At 39.4% G+C, this 23,236-nt stretch overlaps 1 long non-coding RNA gene across 1 annotated transcript; it reads right to left on the reverse strand.

The window, feature by feature from the left end:
• Nucleotides 1-344: 344 nt before the first annotated feature.
• Nucleotides 345-22,181, reverse strand: LOC121021833 (uncharacterized). The gene is made up of 3 exons (XR_005786696.1): nt 22,050-22,181; nt 4,664-4,667; nt 345-355 (listed from the first exon to the last, which is right to left on the reverse strand). It is a non-coding gene; the product is annotated as an uncharacterized LOC121021833 (long non-coding RNA).
• Nucleotides 22,182-23,236: the final 1,055 nt, after the last annotated feature.

A 23,236-nucleotide genomic window follows, 5' to 3' on the forward strand; every position in this document is an offset into this window, starting at 1 on the left:
CCCTCTCTCTCCCTTTCTCTCTCTCTCTCTCTCTCTCAAAAATAAATAAACACAAAAAAGTGCAAATCAAAACCACAATGAGATACTACTTCACACGTGCTAGGATGGTTACCATAAAAAAGACAGATAATAATAAATGTTGGTAAGGATGTGAAGAAATTGGAATGCTCATGCAATGCTGATGGGAATATAAAATAGTACAGCTGTTTTCTAAAACAATCTGGCAGTCTTAAAAAAGATTTGAAAGGGTAAACATAGAGTTACCACATGACCTAGCAATTCCACTCCAGGTATACATCTAGAAAAATGAAAACATTGTGAGGAGCACTGAGTAACATATAGAATTGTTGATTCACTATATTGTCCACCTAAAACTAATATAATACTATAAGAAAAAGAAAGAAAAATGAAAACATGTGCACACACAAACTTTTATTTGTTTTTGTTTTTGTTTTATATTAAATATAATTTATTGTCAAATTGGTTTCCATACAACACCCAGTGCTCATCCCAACAGGTGCGCTCCTCAATGCCCATCACCCACTTTCCCCTCTCCCCCCCCGCCCCCACCCCCGTCAACCCTCAGTTTTTTCTCAGTATTTAAGAGTCTCTTATGGTTTGCCTCCCTCCCTCTCTGTAACTTTTTTCCCCCTTCCCCTCCCCCATGGTCTTCTGTTAAGTTTCTCAGGATCCACATATGACACAAACTTTTTTTTAAGTTTATTTATTTTGAGAGAGAGAGAGGGAGGTGAGGAGAGAGAGAGAGAGAGAGAGAACAGGCATGCGTGTGCATGAGCTGGGGAGGGGCAGAGAGAAATGGAGAAAGAGAATCCCTAGGAGGCTCTATCCTGTCAGTGCAGAGCCCGATGTGAACTGTGAGATCATGGCTTGAGCTGAAATCAAGATTCAGAGGCCCAGCAGACAGAGCCACCCAGGCACCCCCACACAAAAACGTTTACATGAATGTTCAGAGAAGCATACTCATAGTACTCAAAAAGTAGAAAAATAGGTCCATCAACTTCTTAACAGATAAATGAAATGTGGTATATGCGTCCCTCTTTCTCACTCTGCTGCAGCCAGACCAACCCACTTACTGTTCTCAAACAGCATGTCCAGCACACTGAACCCACACACTTAAATCAGATAATGAATTTTTATCCAGGTTAGCATTTGTAAGAGGGGAGACTCAGATTCACCTGTGAGTGATTCACAAAAGAGTCTAGTGAGAGCAAGTTTTAATTAAGGCAGAGAGAAACATGCTGAAACACTACCTCATTCTCTATAAGAAAACTCGTATTCCTTTCTGAAAGGAAGCAATTGCAGATGTCTGGGTGGGAAACTAGAGAATGAGCTGCTGGTAGCAACTGGTGAACCCAAGGAGTACTTAACACATTTATTAACAGGAAGAAGGGAAACTTAAATCCTAAAAAGACTGTTACCTTGTTCACTGTGACAGGCAGAATAATGGCCCCCAAAAGATGTCCTGTCCCCAAAGCCCCAGAATCTGTGAACATGTTATCTATTGTGGCAAAGGGACTTTGCAGATGTGATTAAATTAAGAATTTTGAAATGAGATTATCCTAGATTGTCTGGGTGTATCCAATGTAATCATGAAGGTCTTTAGAAGAGGAAGACAGGTGGATCAAAGTTAGAGGAGATGAGAAGATAGAAGCAGAGGTTAGAATGATTTACAGTTGACCATTGAACAACACAGGTTTGAACTGCACAGGTCCACTTATGTGAAGACTTTTTATAGTACAGTACTCTAGATTTTCTTTTATAATTTCATTAATAACATTTTCTTTTCTGTAGCTTACTTTATTGTAAGAAGACAATATATAATACATATAACATATGTATTCTTCTACTGTCAGTAGGATGGTGTCAGTAGTTAAGTCTGGGGGGAGTCAAACTTACACATGGATTTTTGATTGGGCGTGAGGCCACACTGCCCCTGACCCCCATGTTGTTTAAGGGTCAGTTGTACTTTGAAGATGAAGGAAGAGACCATGAGCTGAGGGATATAGGTGGCCTGTAGAAGTGAAAATGGCAAGGAAACAGATTCTTTCCTAGAGCGTCTGGAAGGAATGCAACTCTGCTGATATCTTGACTATAGAACATCTAACTTCCAGAGCCAGAAGATAATAAGTTTGTGTTGCTCTGAGGCACTAAATTTGTGGTAATTTGTTACAGCAGCAAAAGTAAATGAATAAACACGGAGGCTGCATGGCTAATTACAGTATGCCCAGAATCTCTACCTTGAATTTCTTAAATTCTGCTGCAATTGAGCTGGAGGCGCTTCCAAAATAGGTAATTATGTGCAGCTTGAGGGTCCGTGGGATGTCAGCGTAGGTAAGTATATTAGCATGTTTTATAAACACATCCACAAGGTCGCTGAAAATGCTGTCAATCATGTAAGGACATTGGTTGGAGTATTGCAGAATCCAGAGGACATCATGGTGAACTCACACCAATAAAGACATATCTGAAAGTTTATCTTCCACTCCCTGGATGAAGATGAAGTAAAAGGTATCCCAAACATCTAATTTCACGAAGAATGGTACTCTCTGTAAAGAAGGCCTTGGAGGCTTATTCTCACAGGAGCTGGTAATGGTCCTAGACGATGACTGCACGGTGACCAAGGATTCCCAGCAGATCATTGATCTTCATTACTTTTCTTTATGAAGATCATCAGGGTGTCCATGTGTATGTATGTAAAAACTGACATCTTTCAAAAGCAGGAATCAATGATTTGTTTGGAGCAGTGGGTTTATTTGCTGAATCCATGAGCCACAGATGGATTGTGAAGCCTCAGTGGTATATAAGAGCATGTGTATGAATATATGAGTAGGTGTTTGTGATGCTGATGTGTGCATGTGGAATGTTCTTTAGCCTATGAAGAACACTTCAGAAAACACTTCTCTCCGTGGGCAAAAGGATAAGATCTAAAGTTGAATGATGGACAAGGATCCTTTAGGATATGGTCCGGTCATGAATCATAGCAGGAGTAAAAGATAAACAGGCTCAGAAGGATTCAGTAGAAGAATGACCACAGCCTAAAGGTTCCTAATGTTTCTGGGGCACTGGTGAACATTTCCAAGGGCTGAGGGAAGAAAAGCACTTAGATTCTGAGCTCTGAGGGCAATAATTGACTAGCAGCGACATCTGTATCTTTGGAAGTCCCTGCATCTTTGCAAGGACAACCTGCAACTGGGAGCAATTCTGGGAGGCTGTTCCCACAGGCTCCAAGCTTGTTTCTGGGGTATCAGGTGAGGTGATAGGGAATCGATTGCTTCTGGGGTGCAAAACTTGGCTATGGGGACTGTGTCAACCTGCCTTTCTGGACAAGGTCTTCGAGGAAAAGCAACCAAGTACTTCCACAACAGGGGCTTCAGAGAATATCTTCCTACCCTTTCCGGACCATCAGGAAATCCAGGGGTCTGCATAGAAACCAGACTTAGGTATAGGAGTGGGGCATCTGCAAGGGGATGAAGGAAGACTGGGAAGTAGAGGACCTCTGGAAGAAAATATCCTGGGGCTGTCAACATTTATTGGATCGTGATCTGTTCTGATGACCTGATGAAATCCAAGAACTAAAAAAAATGAATTTACCTACATTCATGGAATTTTGCACATAATTCAAAATCACAAAACCCATTGACTTTTCCTAGTGGTCAGTAGATCCTGACATTCAAAATTTCTCATTTAGACCTGGACAGTGGGATGATGTTGATCTATATTTGAATGGAATGGTCTGTAAGTTGAAGATAGAAGTTTTGGAGACTGGAGAAACCCCTGCAGCAATTGTTCACAGTGTGGGAGCCATTTTTAGAGTATCCTGGACCTACGAATGGCTATGTATTTGTTGAGTCAATTTGGATAGTTCAGGAGTAAGGGGGATGCCATTAACTGATGCACAGTTAGAATGAAGATCATGGGATCATTTTGGAAATTTAAGGTGCTATGGGGCATGAGAAAGTGCTCAGTCAGCAATTGAAAGTATAGGATTGGTACTCAAGAGAAAGGTTGAAGGTAACAGTTTGAGTCATTGGCATAAACATGGATGCTGAAGCCATTGCTATGTGTGAAATGTGCCAGGAAGGGTAGCTAGCATGAGAAAAAGGAGGGACACCTGGGTGGCTCAGTCATTAAGTATCCAACTCTCTTAATCTCAACTCAGGTCTTAATCTCAGGGGCATGAGTTCAAGCCCCACACTGGGCTCTGTGCTGGGCGTGAAGCCTACTTAAATAAATAAATAAATAAATAAGGCAAAAAAGTTAGCGACGGGATCCTCACACATTTAAAAGGGAGAAAAATTTGTTGAGGAAAGACCTTCAAGGGACTTCCAGATGTTCACTTCAAACTCCAGAGTGGCTGCTGGCAGTAACATCCCCAAGTCTCAGGTGTACTTTTTCGGTAAATCCATATGTGAAATGGGTTAGGAATCTGTGTGTACTTGTAACAGATCCGTTTGTAACGAGGGCACTGCTTTTTGTGGTCTTTATCATCTCTGTAGATGAACCTCAAATTCTTCCTACCTTGGAAGCTGGTACATTACTTCATCTGATGTAGAAAATCCCAACTGAGGAGAGGGAAGATGGCGGCGTAGGAGGACGCTGGGCTCACCGCGCGTCCTGCTGATCACTTAGATTCCACCTACACCTGCCTAAATAACCCAGAAAACCGCCAGAGGATTAGCAGAACGGAGTCGCCGGAGCCAAGCGCAGACGAGAGGCCCACGGAAGAGGGTAGGAAGGGCGGTGAGGCGGTGCACGCTCCATGGACTGGCGGGAGGGAGCCGGGGCGGAGGGGCGGCTCGCCGGCCAAGCAGAGCCCCCAAGTCTGGCTTGCAAAAAGCGGAGGGGCCTGACGGACTGTGTTCTGACAGCAAGCGCGATTTAGCATCTGGGAGGTCATAAGTTAACAGCTCTGCTCAGAAAGCGGGAAGGCTGGAGGACAAAGGGAAGGAGAGCTGCTGAGCCCCCGGACGACAGAGCTCAGTTTGGTGGGGAACAAAGGCGCTCGCCAGCGCCATCTCCCCCGCCCATCCCCCAGCCAAAATCCCAAAGAGAACCAGTTCCTGCCAGGGAACTTGCTCGCTCCGCGCAAACACCCAACTCTGCGCTTCTGCGGAACCAAACCTCCGGCAGCGGATCTGACTCCCTCCTGCTGCCACAGGGCCCCTCCTGAAGTGGATCACCTAAGGAGAAGCAAGCTAAGCCTGCCCCTCCTGCCCCTGTGCACCTTGCCTACCCACCCCAGCTAATACGCCAGATCCCCAGCATCACAAGCCTGGCAGTGTGCAAGTAGCCCAGACAGGCCACGCCACCCCACAGTGAATCCCGCCCCTAGGAGAGGGGAAGAGAAGGCACACACTAGTCTGACTGTGGACACAGCGGTGGGCTGGGGGCAGACATCAGGTCTGACTGCGGCTCCGCCCACCAACTCCAGTTATACACCACAGCACAGGGGAAGGGCCCTGCAGGTCCTCACCATGCCAGGGACTATCCAAAATGGCCAAGCGGAAGAATTCCCCTCAGAAGAACCTCCAGGAAATAACAACAGCTAATGAGCTGATCAAAAAGGATTTAAAAAATATAACAGAAAGTGAATTTAGAATAATAGTCATAAAATTAATCGCTGGGCTTGAAAACAGTATAGCTGACAGCAGAGAATCTCTTGCTACAGAGATCAAGGGACTAAGGAACAGTCACGAGGAGCTGAAAAACGCTTTAAACGAAATGCATAACAAAATGGAAACCACCACGGCTCGGATTGAAGAGGCAGAGGAGAGAATAGGTGAACTAGAAGATAAAGTTATGGAAAAAGAGGAAGCTGAGAAAAAGAGACATAAAAAAATCCAGGAGTATGAGGGGAAAATTAGAGAACTAAGTGATACACTAAAAAGAAATAATCTACGCATAATTGGTATCCCAGAGGAGGAAGAGAGAGGGAAAGGTGCTGAAGGGGTACTTGAAGAAATAATAGCTGAGAACTTCCCTGAAGTGGGGAAGGAAAAAGGCATTGAAATCCAAGAGGCACAGAGAACTCCCTTCAGACGTAACTTGAATCGATCTTCTGCATGACATATCATAGTGAAACTGGCAAAATACAAGGATAAAGAGAAAATTCTGAAAGCAGCAAGGGGTAAACGTGCCCTCCAATATAAAGGGAGACCTATAAGACTCGTGACTGATCTCTCTTTTGAAACTTGGCAGGCCAGAAAGAGTTGGCACGAGATTTTCAGTGTGCTAGACAGAAAAAATATGCAGCCGAGAATCCTTTATCCAGCAAGCCTGTCATTTAGAATAGAAGGAGAGATAAAGGTCTTCCCAAACAAACAAAAACTGAAGGAATTTGTCACCACTAAACCAGCCCTACAAGAGATCCTAAGGGGGACCCTGTGAGACAAAGTATCAGAGACATCACTACAAGCATAAAACATACAGACATCACAATGACTCTAAACCCATATCTTTCTATAATAACACTGAATGTAAATGGATTAAATGCGCCAACCAAAAGACATAGGGTATCAGAATGGATAAAAAAACAAGACCCATCTATTTGCTGTCTACAAGAGACTCATTTTAGACCTGAGGACACCTTTAGATTGAGAGTGAGGGGATGGAGAACTATTTATCATGCTACTGGAAGCCAAAAGAAAGCTGGAGTAGCCATACTTAGATCAGACAAACTAGACTTTAAATTAAAGGCTGTAACAAGAGATGAAGAAGGACATTATATAATAGTGACAGGGTCTATCCATCAGGAAGAGCTAACAATTATAAATGTCTATGCGCCGAATACTGGAGCGCCCAAATATATAAAACAATTACTCATAAACATAAGCAACCTTATTGATAAGAATGTGGTAATTGCAGGGGACTTTAACACCCCACTTACAGAAATGGATAGATCATCTAGACACACGGTCAATAAAGAAACAAGGGCCCTGAATGAGACATTGGATCAGATGGACTTGACAGATATATTTAGAACTCTGCATCCCAAAGCAACAGAATATACTTTCTTCTCGAGTGCACATGGAACATTCTCCAAGATTGATCATATACTGGGTCACAAAACAGCCCTTCATAAGTTTACAAGAATTGAAATCATACCATGCATACTTTCAGACCACAATGCTATGAAGCTTGAAATCAACCACAGAAAAAAGTCTGGAAAACCTCCCAAAGCATGGAGGTTAAAGAACACCCTACTAACGAATGAGTGGGTCAACCAGGCAATTAGAGAAGAAATTTAAAAATATATGGAAACAAACGAGAATGAAAATACAACAATCCAAACGCTCTGGGACGCAGGGAAGGCAGTCCTAAGAGGAAAATACATTGCAATCCAGGCCTATCTCAAGAAACAAGAAAAATCCCAAATACAAAATCTAACAGCACACCTAAAGGAACTAGAAGCAGAACAGCAAAGGCAGCCTAAACCCAGCAGAAGAAGAGAAATAATAAAGATCAGAGCAGAAATAAACAATATAGAATCTAAAAAAACTGTAGAGCAGATCAACGAAACCAAGAGTTGGTTTTTTGAAGAAATAAACAAAATTGACAAACCTCTAGCCAGGCTTCTCAAAAAGAAAAGGGAGATGACCCAAATAGATAAAATCATGAATGAAAATAGAATTATTACAACCAATCCCTCAGAGATACAAACAATTATCAGGGAATACTATGAAAAATTATATGCCAACAAATTGGACAACCTGGAAGAAATGGACAAATTCCTGAACACCCACACTCTTCCAAAACTCAATCAGGAGGAAATAGAAAGCTTGAACAGACCCATCACCAGCGAAGAAATTGAATCGGTTATCAAAAATCTCCCAACAAATAAGAGTCCAGGACCAGATGGCTTCCCAGGGGAGTTCTACCAGACGTTTAAAGCAGAGATAATACCTATCCTTCTCAAGCTATTCCAAGAAATAGAAAGGGAAGGAAAACTTCCAGACTCATTCTATGAAGCCAGTATTACTTTGATTCCTAAACCAGACAGAGACCCAGTAAAGAAAGAGAACTACAGGCCAATATCCCTGATGAATATGGATGCAAAAATTCTCAATAAGATACTAGCAAATCGAATTCAACGGCATATAAAAAGAATTATTCACCATGATCAAGTGGGATTCATTCCTGGGATGCAGGGCTGGTTCAACATTCGCAAATCAATCATCGTGATACATAACATTAACAAAAAAAAAAAGAGAAAAACCATATGATCCTGTCAATCGATGCAGAAAAGGCCTTTGACAAAATCCAGCACCCTTTCTTAATAAAAACCCTTGAGAAAGTCGGGATAGAAGGAACATACTTAAAGATCATAAAAGCCATTTATGAAAAGCCCACAGCTAACATCATCCTCAACGGGGAAAAACTGAGAGCTTTTTCCCTGAGATCAGGAACACGACAGGGATGCCCACTCTCACCGCTGTTGTTTAACATAGTGCTGGAAGTTCTAGCATCAGCAATCAGACAACAAAAGGAAATCAAAGGCATCAAAATTGGCAAAGATGAAGTCAAGCTTTCGCTTTTTGCAGATGACATGATATTATACATGGAAAATCCGACAGACTCCACCAAAAGTCTGCTAGAACTGATACATGAATTCAGCAAAGTTGCAGGATACAAAATCAATGTACAGAAATCAGTTGCATTCTTATACACTAACAATGAAGCAACAGAAAGACAAATAAAGAAACTGATCCCATTCACAATTGCACCAAGAAGCATAAAATACCTAGGAATAAATCTAACCAAAGATGTAAAGGATCTGTATGCTGAAAACTATAGAAAGCTTATGAAGGTAATTGAAGAAGATTTAAAGAAATGGAAAGACATTCCCTGCTCATGGATTGGAAGAATAAATATTGTCAAAATGTCAATACTACCCAAAGCTATCTACACATTCAATGCAATCCCAATCAAAATTGCACCAGCATTCTTCTCGAAACTAGAACAAGCAATCCTAAAATTCATATGGAACCACAAAAGGCCCCGAATAGCCAAAGTAATTTTGAAGAAGAAGACCAAAGCAGGAGGCATCACAATCCCAGACTTTAGCCTCTACTACAAAGCTGTCATCATCAAGACAGCATGGTATTGGCACAAAAACAGACACATAGACCAATGGAATACAATAGAAACCCCAGAACTAGACCCACAAACATATGGCCAACTCATCTTTGACAAAGCAGGAAAGAACATCCAATGGAAAAAAGACAGTCTCTTTAACAAATGGTGCTGGGAGAACTGGACAGCAACATGCAGAAGGTTGAAACTAGACCACTTTCTCACACCATTCACAAAAATAAACTCAAAATGGATAAAGGACCTGAATGTGAGACAGGAAACCATCAAAACCTTAGAGGAGAAAGCAGGAAAAGACCTCTCTGACCTCAGCCGTAGCAATCTCTTACTCGACACATCCCCAAAGGCAAGGGAATTAAAAGCAAAAGTGAATTACTGGGACCTTATGAAGATAAAAAGCTTCTGCACAGCAAAGGAAACAACCAACAAAACTAAAAGGTAACCGACGGAATGGGAAAAGATATTTGCAAATGACAGATCAGACAAAGGGCTAGTATCCAAAATCTATAAAGAACTCACCAAACTCCACACCTGAAAAACAAATAATCCAGTGAAGAAATGGGCAGAAAACATGAATAGACACTTCTCTAAAGAAGACATCCGGATGGCCAACAGGCACATGAAAAGATGTTCAGTGTCGCTCCTTATCAGGGAAATACAAATCAAAACCACACTCAGGTATCACCTCACGCCAGTCAGAGTGGCCAAAATGAACAAATCAGGAGACTATAGATGCTGGAGAGGATGTGGAGAAACGGGAACCCTCTTGCACTGTTGGTGGGAATGCAAATTGGTGCAGCCACTCTGGAAAGCAGTGTGGAGGTTCCTCAGAAAATTAAAAATAGACCTACCCTATGACCCAGCAATAGCACTGCTAGGAATTTATCCAAGGGACACAGGAGTACTGATGCATAGGGGCACTTGTACCCCAATGTTCATAGCAGCACTCTCAACAATAGCCAAATTATGGAAAGAGCCTAAATGTCCATCAACTGATGAATGGATAAAGAAATTGTGGTTTATATACACTATGGAATACTACGTGGCAATGAGAAAAAATGAAATATGGCCTTTTGTAGCAACGTGGATGGAACTGGAGAGTGTGATGCTAAGTGAAATAAGCCATACAGAGAAAGACAGATACCATATGGTTTCACTCTTATGTGGATCCTGAGAAACCTAACAGAAACCCATGGGGGAGGGGAAGGAAAAAAAAAAGAGGTTAGAGTGGGAGAGAGCCAAAGCATAAGAGACTGTTGACAATAAATTTCATATATAAAAAAAAAGGAATAAAGCTTCTGTTCTACCTAAAAAAATAAATAAATAAATAAATTATTTCTTTAAAAAAAAAAAAAAAAGAAAATCCCAACTGAATATCCCAAGTTCATCTAGGTATATTTGGTAGGGGGGAAAAAGGTCTCTTATAGAAGGACACTCTTCACAGAGTTACTCTAAGAAACGCTTAGTTATTGAATGACCAGAATAACAAAAAGAACATAAATTTTCAAGGGTCAAAACTGGTTGTCTTTTGGAACTGGTCACATTGCTTATTTTAACTGCCTTGAAATGCAACTTCATCTACATGAAGGTAGGCCCTGGAAAATGAGAGCGCAACTAGAAAGAGTAGTAAGCCCTTATACACAGCTCACTGTTCTAAATACTCTCCACATATTAATTCAGTTATTCTTCACCACAACCCTATGGTATGGATACTTTCATAACCCCCTCTTACAGATGAGAAAAATAAGACACAGAGAGATTAAATAAAGTGCCCAAGTTCACTCAGCTAAAAAGTGTCAGGGCTGGGATACAACCTGGAGTTGTCAGACTCCAGGGTGAATGCTGTGTATGTATCCTCCATTATGACTTGCCACCTCTGGATTGAGTTCATTATAAACCAACAAATCCACAAATAAAACCCATGCTATTAATTTGAAACTATACAACGTTGTCATATGACTGAATTGAAGCCGGATATTGCAAATTATGTTGTGAGTGTGGGCACATATTAGATGGTATAAATAGTATTTAACACTTATAGAGCACTTTCTGGGTGCCAGGATTTGTTCTAATTGCTTTACATGTCCTTACAACAAGCTATGAGTAGTGCTGTTATTTAATTTTTTTTAATGTTTATTTATTTTTGAGAGAGAGAGAGAGAGAGAGAGAGAGAGACAGAGCATGAGTGGGGGAGGAGCAGAGAGAGGGAGACACAGAATCCAAAGCAGGCTCCAGGCTCTGAGCTGTCAGCACAGAGCCTGACGCGGGGCTCGAACCCACGAACCATGAGATCATGACCTGAGTCGAAGTCAGACACCCAACCGACTGAGCCACCCAAGCGCCCCTAGGAGTAGTGCTATTATTATACTCATTGTGTAGATGAGAAATTCAAGACACAAAGGGATTAAGTAGTTATAATAATGTTATGAATAATACTTTATATTATCTGATTATAAAATGATGTTTTTAAAGTACTTTGAGATATTCAAAGCATCTATACAAAACGAGGTGCACTTCTTATTCTTTGTCATAAGAATTCAAGACATGATTAAGAGACAAAGCTTTCATTAAAATTCCCATCTCAAAGCTTCAAGGATCTTAAAGTATTTACAATTCAATAGAAACTTGATACTGAAGTTAAAATTAAACAGTTCTTAAAATTAAAGTAGGGGCGCCTGGGTGGCGCAGTCGGTTAAGCGTCCGACTTCAACCAGGTCACGATCTCGCAGTCCGGGAGTTCGAGCCCCGCGTCAGGCTCTGGGCTGATGGCTCGGAGCCTGGAGCCTGTTTCCGATTCTGTGTCTCCCTCTCTCTCTGCCCCTCCCCCGTTCATGCTCTGTCTCTCTCTGTCCTAAAAATAAATTAAAAAAAAAAAACAAACAACTAAATTAAAGTAGTGGAAACCCAATAAGCCTGGAGGACATAAATAAGAAATAAAAATTTGCTTTGGCAAAATATGAAATCTCTGTTGAATAAGCTGAAGGGGTTAAACTCTCCATATTAACGTCAGTATGTTTGGGTTTTCAGTCACAACTCATTTCGTTTACTTGTAAATCCACACGGTTTTCCAGTGAATCTCTTGTGTGATTAGCACTATTTGGGAAGTTGAAAAATTCTTTAAAACATTTTTTTAATGCTTTTATTCAGTTTTGAGAGAGAGAGAGAGAGAGAGAGAGAGAGTGTGTGTGTGTGTGTGTGTGTGTGAGCAGGGGAGGAGCAGAGAGAGAGAGGGAGACACAGAATTTGAAGCAGACTCCAGGCTCTGAGCTGTCAACACAGAGCCCGACGAAGGCTCAAACCCATGGGCTGCGAGATCATGACCTGAGCTGAAGTCAGACGCTCAACCAAGCGAGAAATTGAGAAATTCTTATTGAATTGTAATACTCTCCTTATCCTCATGTTTAATCAAGGCAAATGTATGTTGGCACAGAGGTTTGATTTTTAAATTTGTTGTTGCTGCTATTATCTTAGTTTTTTGCTTATCAAGTCCTTGTTTCACTAATTTAATCTGAGCAAGCATTTAATAACTTTTAGGGAGGAGTGAGCTCCTCATCACTGGAGATACCCAAGCAGAGGCTGAACTGCCACATCTGCTGAGACAACTCTTACAGTTTCTACCAACTAGTCATTATTGTCATACTTAGATGTTTATACAATGTAAATATGATATTGTGAAGAGTTTAAGAATTTCCTGGTTCCTCTGAGTGGTTCAAATCAATTACTCCTGAGGAACAGTAGACAGCCCTGGGGTCAGGTGTTATCAATACTGGTTTCAAACTATCCTCTGATTTGTTATTTCCAGGATCAAAAGTCCTCTGATAGACCCTTGCGTTTGCAAGTAACACAGGAAGTTTTTAGTTTTGGCCACCCTAAGTAACCGTTGAACAGATGGAGCTCTCCATTTCAGCACCCCTGCAGTTTTCCCGGCCCTAAGAAGAAAGATTGTCAAAATAGCCACTCCTTAATTTTCTTCCTTACTACATTGCTTCTTCACTTTAGCCACCACGTATCTGACTGCTGGGTGCTGACAGTGAGTACTCTTCCATGGAACAAAGCCATCGCACTCCTAGGCTATGGTCTCCAACTTTAGTCATCTGCAGAGTCCTGCATCTCTCTGGAGAACTGTGTTCATCTAACAACCCTTAGATATCCTGGGGTGCCTGACTGGCTTCATTGTAGAGCATGCAACACTTGGTCTCAGGGTCATGAGTTCAATCCCTACGTTGGGTGTTAGAGCTTACTTAAAACATTTTTAAAGTAAACAAAAACCCTTAGACATCCACACACACAAAAAAATGGCTTCAACTAAGCTTATGAGCAAGCAACCTCTATCCTATTATGAACATTTATTCATTCCACAACATGCACTGAGTACCTGTTTTATGCCAGGTGCATTTTAGGCACTGGAGTACTAGAAATAAGAAGACACAGGTGCCCCCCTCAGAAATCTCAGGCATATTGTTGGTTATACTGCTGTGTGGTTCCAAATCCCAAGTTACTATTACTGCTTTTCTGGACTCCTCTCTTTACCTGTTCCCTATTGGTCAGTCTGAGCATCTTCCATGTTCTCCCCATGGCCATCCATGAAAATAAGCCTCTCTTTTGTGTTTATTGAATAAGTAGCTGATTTTGCTGCTCTTCCTGGATTTTAAACAAGCCATAACTGCAGCTCACCTACTTACTTAGATTCCACACAGGGACTTTTTCCTTCACTTGAGCTGGAGTCCGTGTACACAGATCTTGTTCTTAAACTCCATATCATGTCTTTCCTTTTCTTTTGACTCACCAGCTTAGGCTGACCTGTGTTTCGGCACTCAGAGCTACAGTTCTAACAATACATTTTCTCAGTACCAACTATGTCCCAATGGAAACTGCTTTCCCAAAGGCTGTGCCTTCTGTCTGCCCCACAGCCTCTTGTTCATCACTCCCCCAAAATTCTGCTTGACATTGCCCATGTTGTGGTACTAAAACCAAGTGCCTCTGGAATACAAGAAAAAACCCCAGCAGCTCTTCAGGGTAAATTTATGCCTCCAGGTCAAAGGAAAGGCAGTAGGCTTGGATAATCTCACAGTGTTTTACTGCAACAAAATTAGGGCAAAAACATCTGACAGTGTCAGATATAGATGTCAAAAATGCAGACACCATTAATAATTTATGCTATTTCTGCTCACTGAGGAGCAATGATGTTTATTAGAAGACCTCAGAAATGTCATAATGGAGGCATGCAAATTGTATGAAATCTGGGCATAACCAACAGGCATACAAAATAGAAATCTTGTATTGGGATTAAACTTTTGCAGCCAGCTGGATTTTGTGTGTGTGTGTTTGAACCTGAAGAAAAAGTCTCTCTCTCTTTTTTAAAACTCATACAATTACCAGGAGATTTTGTGAAGAACCACCCCCCTTGTTTGGCCCCTAAAACACAAGTGTGGAGGCATTTTGACATATTCCAATGCGTCACAGTTAATGTCAAAGTGAACCTGTGTTGTTCAAAAGATCATGTGTTCCAGGCAGTTTCCAGCTCACAAGGACGTTTTGTTACAGAACATAATTTTTAAGATTTGTGAGTAAGGTACACAAAAATTAACTCAAATTGGATCAAATTCCTAAATATAAGAGCTAAAAGCATACAACTCTTAGAAAAAAAAAAAACCAAAGGAATAGGCAAGTCTTTTATCTTGAGTCGTGCAATAGTTTTATAGATGTGACACCAAAAGTACATGCAACAAAAGAACAAATACATACTTTGAGACATTGTACTTCGTTAAATTAAAACATTTTGTGTTTTGAAGGACATCATCAAGGGGCACCTGGGTAGCTTAGTCAGTTAAGCATCTGAGCCTGCTTGGGATTTTCTCTCTCCCTCTTTCTCTGCCCCTTGCCTGCTCATGTTCTCTCTCTCTCTCTCTCTCTCTCTCTCTCTCTCTCTCTCTCCCTCTCCCTCTCCCTCTCTCTTTCTGTCTCAAAAATAAGTAAACAAACAAACAAACAAACAAACAAACAAAAAGAACATCATCAAGAACGTAAAAGACAATTCACAGAATGGGAGCAAATATTTGCAAACATATATCTAATAAGGATTTTGTATCTAGAATATATAAAGAACTCTTACAACTCACCAATAAAAAGTCAAATAACTTTATTTTTAAAAAATGAGCAAAGTTTCTGAGTAGACTCTCCAAAAGAAGAGATTACAAATCGCTAATAGCACATGTAAAGATGCTCCATCTTTAGCCATCGGAGAAATGCAAAACAAAGCCACAATGAGATACTACTCTTTACTTGCTAGAAATGTTATAACCGTTATAATCAAAAAGCATGATAATAAGTGTTGATGATGAGGTGGAGAAATTGGACCCTTATGCATTGCTGGTGGGAATGTAAAATGGTATAACTGCTTTGGACAGCAGCCCGGGAGTTCCTCAAAAGGATGCAGAAATTCCACTCCTAGATGTATGCCAGAAAGAAATGAAAACATAAGACCAAGAAAAACTTGTACATGAATGTTAATAGCAGTATTATTCATACTGTTTATAAAGTGGAAGCAGTCTGAATGTCCATCAAATGCTAAAGGGATAAATAAAATGTGGTATATCCTTAGAATGGAATATTATTCAGCATTAAAAGGAACAAAGTACCAATATATGCTACAACATGTATGACCCTTGAAAACGCTATTCTAAATGAAAGAATCCAGATACAAAAGGCCACATATTTTATAATTCTGTTTGTGTGAAATATCCAGAATAAACAAATTCATATATACAGCAAGTGGATCAGTGGTTGCATGGGGCTGGAGATGGGAATGGGGACTGACTACAAATGAAATTAGGGATCATTTAGGGGTGATTAAAATGTTGGTAAAATGAGATTTTGGTGATGGATGGTTATCTTAAAAAATGTGTATGCACCTAATAACATAGTTTCAAACTACATGAAGCAAAATTAGCAGAACTATGGGGAGTGAGTGAAGAGGGTGAAGGGGGTCAATTGCAAATGGTTACAAATGACACTAGACTTATTGTGGTAATCACTCTATAGTGTATACAAATTATTATCTTGTACACCTGAAACTAATATAATTTTATACACCAATTTTACTTCAGTTAAGAAATATAACAAACACAAGCCTTATTTAAAAATATTAACTTTGGAAACAAAATTAACAGGATGAAAAGGAGAAATAGACAAGTTAATAATTTTAGTTAAAGATTTAAAGATTTGAACAATGCAATTAACCAACTTCATCTCATTGATATTTCTAGACTACTATACCTAACAACTGTAGAATAAACATTCTTTTTGAGTGCACGTAAAATCCTAGGATACTGTCATAGGACCTAAAAAATTCTAAGAAAATCACAAAAGCCAATGAGAACAAAAATATTTTCAAACTTTCAAAATTTCAAACAAACTTTTGGCCTTCTGGCCTCATTGGTCTGGTTGCTATTCATTGATTTCTGCCAAAATAAACCATATAACTGGGACATAAGTTTTGATAAATTTTAAGTTATTGGAATTATATATAATATATCTGATCACAATGAAAGTAAACTAGAAATCAATAACAAGGTAAATGAAAAATCACAAAATATTAAGAAATTAAATAACATATTTCTCAAAGCCTATAGATCAAATAAGAAATCACAATAGAAATTTAAGATATCATACACAGAATTTTCACTGACTTCTCATAAACAAGTAGGGCCAGAAGACAGTAAACCTATAGTTTTTTTTTTCCTCTTTCATCTATATGCATGTATGTACGTATGTATTTTTGAATTATAATTGACAATATCCTATTAGTTTCAGCTGTGTATCATACTGATTTGATATTTTTATACATCACAAAATGATTTCTACATAAGTTTAGTTATCTCTCACCACACAAAATTATATTACAATATTAATAACTATGTTCCGTTTGCTGTACATTATATCCTCATGACTTACTTATAACTGAAAGTTTGTATCTCTTAAACCCCTTCAACATATTTTGCCTACTCCCCAACCTCTCCCCCATTTGGTAAACAGTTGTTTTCTGTATCTGTGAGTCTGTTGTGTTTTGTTTGTTCCTTTGTTTTGTTCTTTTTTTTTTTTTTTTTTTTGGTTTTTGGTTTTTTGAATTCTTGGTTGGTACTTTTATTTATTTTTTAACAATTTATTTTTTCATTTGCATCCAAGTTAGTTAGCATATACTGCAACAATGATTTCAGGAGAAGATTCCTTAATGCCCCTTACCCATTTAGACAATCCCCCTCCCATAACCCCTCCATCAACCCTCTGTTTGTTCACCATATTTAAGAGTCTCTTATGTTTTGTCCCCCTCCCTGTTTTTTTAATTATTTTTGCTTCCCTTCCCATATGTTCATCTGTTTTGTATCTTAAAGTCCTCATATGAGTGAAGTCATATGATATTTGTCTTTCTCTGACTAATTTCATGTAGCATAATACCCTCTAGTTCCATCCATGTAGTTGCAAATGGCAAGATTTCATTTTGATTGCCGAGTAATACTCCATTGTATATATATATACCACATCTTCTTTATCCATTCATCCAGTAATGGACATTTGGGCTCTTTCCATACTTTGGCTATTGTTGATAGTGCTGCTATAAACACTGGGGTGCATGGGCCCCTTCTAAACAGCACACATGTATCCCTTGGATATAGTAGGGCAATTGCTGGATCATAGGGTAGTTCTATCTTTAATTTTTTGAGGAAGCTCCATACTGTTTTCCAGAGTGGCTGCACCAGTTTGCATTCCCACCAGCAGTGCAAAAGAGATCCTCTTTCTCCGCATCCTCGCCAACACCTGTTGTTGCCTGAGTTGTTAGTGTTAGCCATTCTGACACGTGTGAGGTGGTATTTCTTTGTGGTTTTGATTTGTATTTCCCTGATGAGGAGTGATGTTGAGCATTTTTTCATGTGTCGGTTGGCCATCTGGATGTCTTCTTTGGAGAAGTGTCTATTCGGGTCTTTTGCCCATTTCTTCACTGGATTATTTGTTTTTTGGGTGTTGACTTTGATAAGTTCTTTATAGATTTTGGATACTAACCCTTTATCTGATATGTCATTTGCAAATATCTTCTCCCATTCCATCAGTTGCTTTTTAGTTTTTCTGATTGTTTCCTTCACGTGCAGAAGCCTTTTATTTTATGAGGTCCCAATAGTTCATTTTTGCTTTTGTTTCCCTTGCCTCTGGAGACGTGTTGAGTAAGAAGTTGCTGCGGCCAAGATCAAAGAGGTTTTTGCCTGCTTTCTCCTCGAGGAGTTTGTTGGCTTCCTGTCTTACATTTAGGTCTTTCATTCATTGTGAGTTTATTTTTGTGTATGGTGTAAGAAAGTGGTCCAGGTTCATTTTTCTGTATGCTGCTTTCCAGTTTTCCCAGCACCACTAGAAGAGACTGTCTTTATTCCACTGGATCTTCTTTCCTGCTTTGCCAAAGATTAGTTGGCCATACGTTTATGGGTCCATTTCTGGGTTCTGTATCCTGCCCCATTGATCTGAGTGTCTGTTCTTGTGCCAGTACCATACTGTCTTGATGATTACAGCTTTGTAGTATAGCTTGAAGTCTGGGATTGTGATGCCTCCAGCTCTGGTTTTCTTTTCCAAGATTTCTTTGGCTATTTGGGGTCTTTTCTGGTTCCATACAAACTTTAGGATGGTTGTTCTAGCTCTGTGAAGAATGCTGGTGTTATTTTGATAGGGATTGCATTGAATATGTAGATTGCTTTGGGTAGTATTGACATTTTAACAATATTTGTTCTTCCTATCCAGGAGCATGGAATCGTTTTCTTTCTTTCTTTCTTCTTCTTCTTCTTCTTTTTTTTGTATCTTCTTCAATTTCTTTTGTAAGCTTTCTATAGTTTTCAGTGTATAGATTTTTCACCTCTTTGGTTACATTTATTCCTAGGTATTTTGTGGGTTTTGGTGCAATTGTAAATGGGATCGATTCCTTGATTTCTCTTTCTGTTGCTTCGTTATTGGTGTATAGGAATGCAACTGAGTTCTGTGCATTGTTTTTATATCTTGCAACTTTGATGAATTCATGAATCAGTTCTAGCAGTTTTTTGGTGGAACCTTCTGGTTTTCCATATAGATTATCATGTCATCTGTGAAGAGTGAAAGTTTGACCTCCTCCTGGTCGATTTAGATGCTTTTATTTCTTTGTGTTGTCCGATTGCTGAAGCTAAGACTTCCAATAGTAGGTTAAATAACAGTGGCGAGAGTGGACAGCCCTATCTTGCTCCTGACCTTAGGTGGAAAGCTCTCCGTTTTTCCCCATTGAGGATGGTATTAGTGTTGGGTCCTTCATATATCGCTTTTATGATCTTGAGGTATGATCCTTCTATCCCTACTTTCTTAGGGTTTTTATCAAGAAAGGAGCTGTATTTTGTCCAATGCTTTCTCTGCATCTATAGAGAGGATCATGTGATTCTTGTCCTTTCTTTTTTTGATGTGATGTATCACATTGATTGTTTTGTGGATATTGAACCAGCCCTGCATCCCAGGTATAAATCCCACTTGGCCGTGGTGAATAATTTTCTAAAGTATTGTTGGATCCGGTTGGCTAATATTTTGTTGAGGATATTTGCATCCATGTTCATCAGGGAAATTGGTCTATAGTTCTCCTTTTTCGTGAGGTCTTTGTCTGGTTTTGGAATCAAGGTAATGCTGACTTCATAGAAAGCGTTTGGAAATTTTCCTTCCATTTCTGTTTTTTGGAAGAGCTTCCAAAGAATAGGTGTTAAGTCTTCCTTAAATGTTTGGCAGAATTCTCCTGGAAAGCCATCTGGCCCTGGACTCTTGTTTTTTGGGAGATTTTTGATTACTAATTTGATTTGTTTACTGCTTATGGGTCTGCTCAAATTGTCTGTTTCTTCCTGTTTCAAGTTTTGGTAGTGTATATGTTTCTAGGAATTTGTCCATTTCTTACAGATTGCCCATTTTATTGGCGTATAATTGCTCATAATATTCTCTTATTATTGTTTGTATTTCTGTTGTGTTGGTTGTGATCTCTCCTCTTTCATCCTGATTTTGTTTATATGGGTCCTTTCCTTTTTCTTTTTCATCAGTCTGGCTAGTGGTTTATCAATTTTGTTAATTCTTTCAAAAAACAGCTTCTGGTTTCATTGATCTGTTCCAGTGGGGTTTTTTTGTTTGTTTGTTTCAATAGCATTGATTTCTGCTCTAATCGTTATTATTTCCTGTCTCCTGCTAGCTTGGGGTTTTATTTGCTGTTCTTTTTCCTGCTCTTTAAGGTATAAGGTTATGTTGTGTATCTGAGACCTTTCTTCCTTCTTTAGGAAGGCCTGGATTGCTATATATAAACTCCTCTTATGAACTCCTTTGCTGTGTCCCAGAGGTTTTGGGCTGTTGTGTTACCATTTTCATTGGCTTCCATGTACTTTTTAATTTCCTCTTTAACTTCTTTGTTAGCCCATTCATTCTTTAGTAGGATGCTCTTTAGTCTCCAAGTATTTCTTATCTTTCCACATTTTTTCTTGAGCTTGATTTCGAGTTTCATAGCATTGTGGTCTGAAAATATGCACGGTGTGATCTCGATCTTTTAGTACTTGTTGAGGACTGATTTGTGTCCCAGCATGTGGTCTATTCTGGAGAACGTTCCATGTGCATTGGAGAAGAATGTGTATTCCACTGCTTTAGGATCAAATGTTCTGAATCTATCTGTTAAGTCCATCCGGTCCAGTGTGTCATTCAAAGCCATTGTTTCTTTGTTGATTTTCTGTTTAGATGATCTGTCCATTGCTGTAAGTGGGGTGTTGAAGTCCCCTACTATTATGGTATTATATACCGTATGAGTTTCTTTATGTTTGTGATGAATTGATTTATATATTTGGGTGCTGCCACATTTGGAGCATGAATGTTTACAATTGTTAGGTCTTCTTGGTGGATAGACCCCTTAATTATGATATGCCTTTCTTCATCTCTTGTTACAGTCTTTATTTTAAAGTCTAGATTGTGTGATAGAAGTATGGCTACTCTGGCTTTCTTTTGGAGACCATTAGCGTGATAGATGGTTCTCCATCCCCTAACTTTCAATCCGAAGGTGCCTTAGGTCTAAAGTGGGTCTCTTGTAAACAGCATATAGATGGATCTTGTTTTCTTATCCATTCTGTTATTGTATGTCTTTTGATTGGAGCATTTAGTCCATTGATGTTTAGGGTGAGTACTGAAAGATAGGAATTTGTCGTCATTATGTTGTTTGTAGAGTTGGAGTTTCTGATGGTGTTCTCTGGTCATTTCTAGCCTTTGTTGCTTTTGTTATGTATGTATGTATGTATGTATGTATTTCATCTTTTCTCCCCTCAGCGAGTCCCCATTAATATTTCTTGCAGGGCTGGTTTAGTCATCACAAACTCCTTTAATTTTTGTTTGTGTGGGAAACTTTTAATCTCTCCTTCTATTTTGAATGACAGCGTTGCTGGATAAAGAACTCTTGGCTGAATATTTTTCTGATTCAGCATGTTGAATATATCCTGCCACTCCTTTCTTCCCTGCCAAGTGTCTGTGGATAGGTCTGCTGCAAACCTGATTTGTCTTCCCTTGTAGGTTAAGGACTTTTTTTCCCTTGCTGCTTTCATGATTCTTTCCTTGCCTGAGTATTTTGTGAATTTGACTATGATATGCCTTTCTGATGGTCGGTTTTTGTTGAATCTAATGGGAGTCCTCTGTGCTTCCTGGATTTTGATGTCTATGTCTTTTCTCACGTTAGTTAAGTTTTCTGCTGTGATTTGCTCACATAACACTTTTTCTCTCTCATCCTCTTCTGGGACCCTTATGATTCTGATGTTGCTCGTTTTTAATGAGTCACTGATCTCAAATTCTTAAATTGTACTCTTTTGCATCAGTCTCACTTTTTTTTTCTGCTTCATTATTCTCCAGAAGTTTGTCCTTTATATCACTGATGGGACTCTGCCCCATCCATCCTTGCCACCGTGACATCCATTTGAGATTTTAGCTGAGTTATAGCATTTTTTATTTAATCCTGAGTAGCTTTTACTTCCTTTATCTCCACAGAAAGGGATTCTAATCTATTTTCAACCCCAGCTAGTATTCTTATTATCATGTTTCTAAAGTCTGGTTCAGACATCTTGCTTGTATCTGTGTTGATTAAATTCCCTGGCTGTCATTTTTTTCCCCTGTTCTTTCTTTTGGCATGAATTCTTTCATTTTGTCATTTTGAGGGAAGAAAGGGAGTAAGATAAAAAAATTAAAATTAAAAAACTAAAAACAAAAAAAATCAAATAAATGATGCTAGATTCTAGGTGTGTTTTGGTTTGGTTGTGGAAAGGAGCTTGATAGATTAGTGAAAAAAAGGGAAAGATAAGGGGAAAATGGAAAAAAATGGAAGATGTTTGAAAATTTGAAAAAATGAATACAATGAAATAGAATAAAGTGAAATGATGTAAATAAAATAGAATTTGAAATTTTTACATAAAGGATGGGGCGCCTGGGTGGCGCAGTCGGTTAAGCGTCCGACTTCAGCCAGGTCACGATCTCGCAGTACGTGAGTTCGAGCCCCGTGTCGGGCTCTGGGCTGATGGCTCAGAGCCTGGAGCCTGTTTCCGATTCTGTGTCTCCCTCTCTCTCTGCCCCTCCCCTGTTCATGCTCTGTCTCTCTCTGTCCCAAAAAATAAATAAAAAACGTTGGAAAAAAAATTAAAAAAAAAAAAGAAATTTTTACATAAAGGAAAAAATATTGTAGAAAAAAATAAAGAAAAATATTTTTAATAAAAAATGAAAATAAAAATAAATTTTTTCTCTTTCTGTATTTAAGAATAAGAAAAGAAAAGAAATAGGAAAAAATTGAACAGATGGACCAGCAAGCAGACTGAAATATGATTGAAATTACATCAGTTTCCCCTAGAAGTCAAACTAAGTTTATAGTCTGGAAACTAAACAGGCAGAGAGATTTGTGTTCCTGAAGAGTGAGTTTGGCCCAGTTAGGCAGCACTTAGTATAATGGCTTAATTCTCCACTAGATGGCGCTGCTCAGTTTACTGGGGTGGATTATTGCGCTTGTTGGTGTGTGAGCGCATGTGCGGGAGCAGTGAAAATGGCATCACCCAGTCTCTAGTACTGGAATTCTGTTCTCCCC

Source organism: Herpailurus yagouaroundi, unplaced genomic scaffold, assembly GCF_014898765.1.
Source record: "Herpailurus yagouaroundi ecotype Mexico unplaced genomic scaffold, PumYag 322, whole genome shotgun sequence".
In the NCBI taxonomy this organism is placed as follows: domain Eukaryota; kingdom Metazoa; phylum Chordata; class Mammalia; order Carnivora; family Felidae; genus Herpailurus; species Herpailurus yagouaroundi.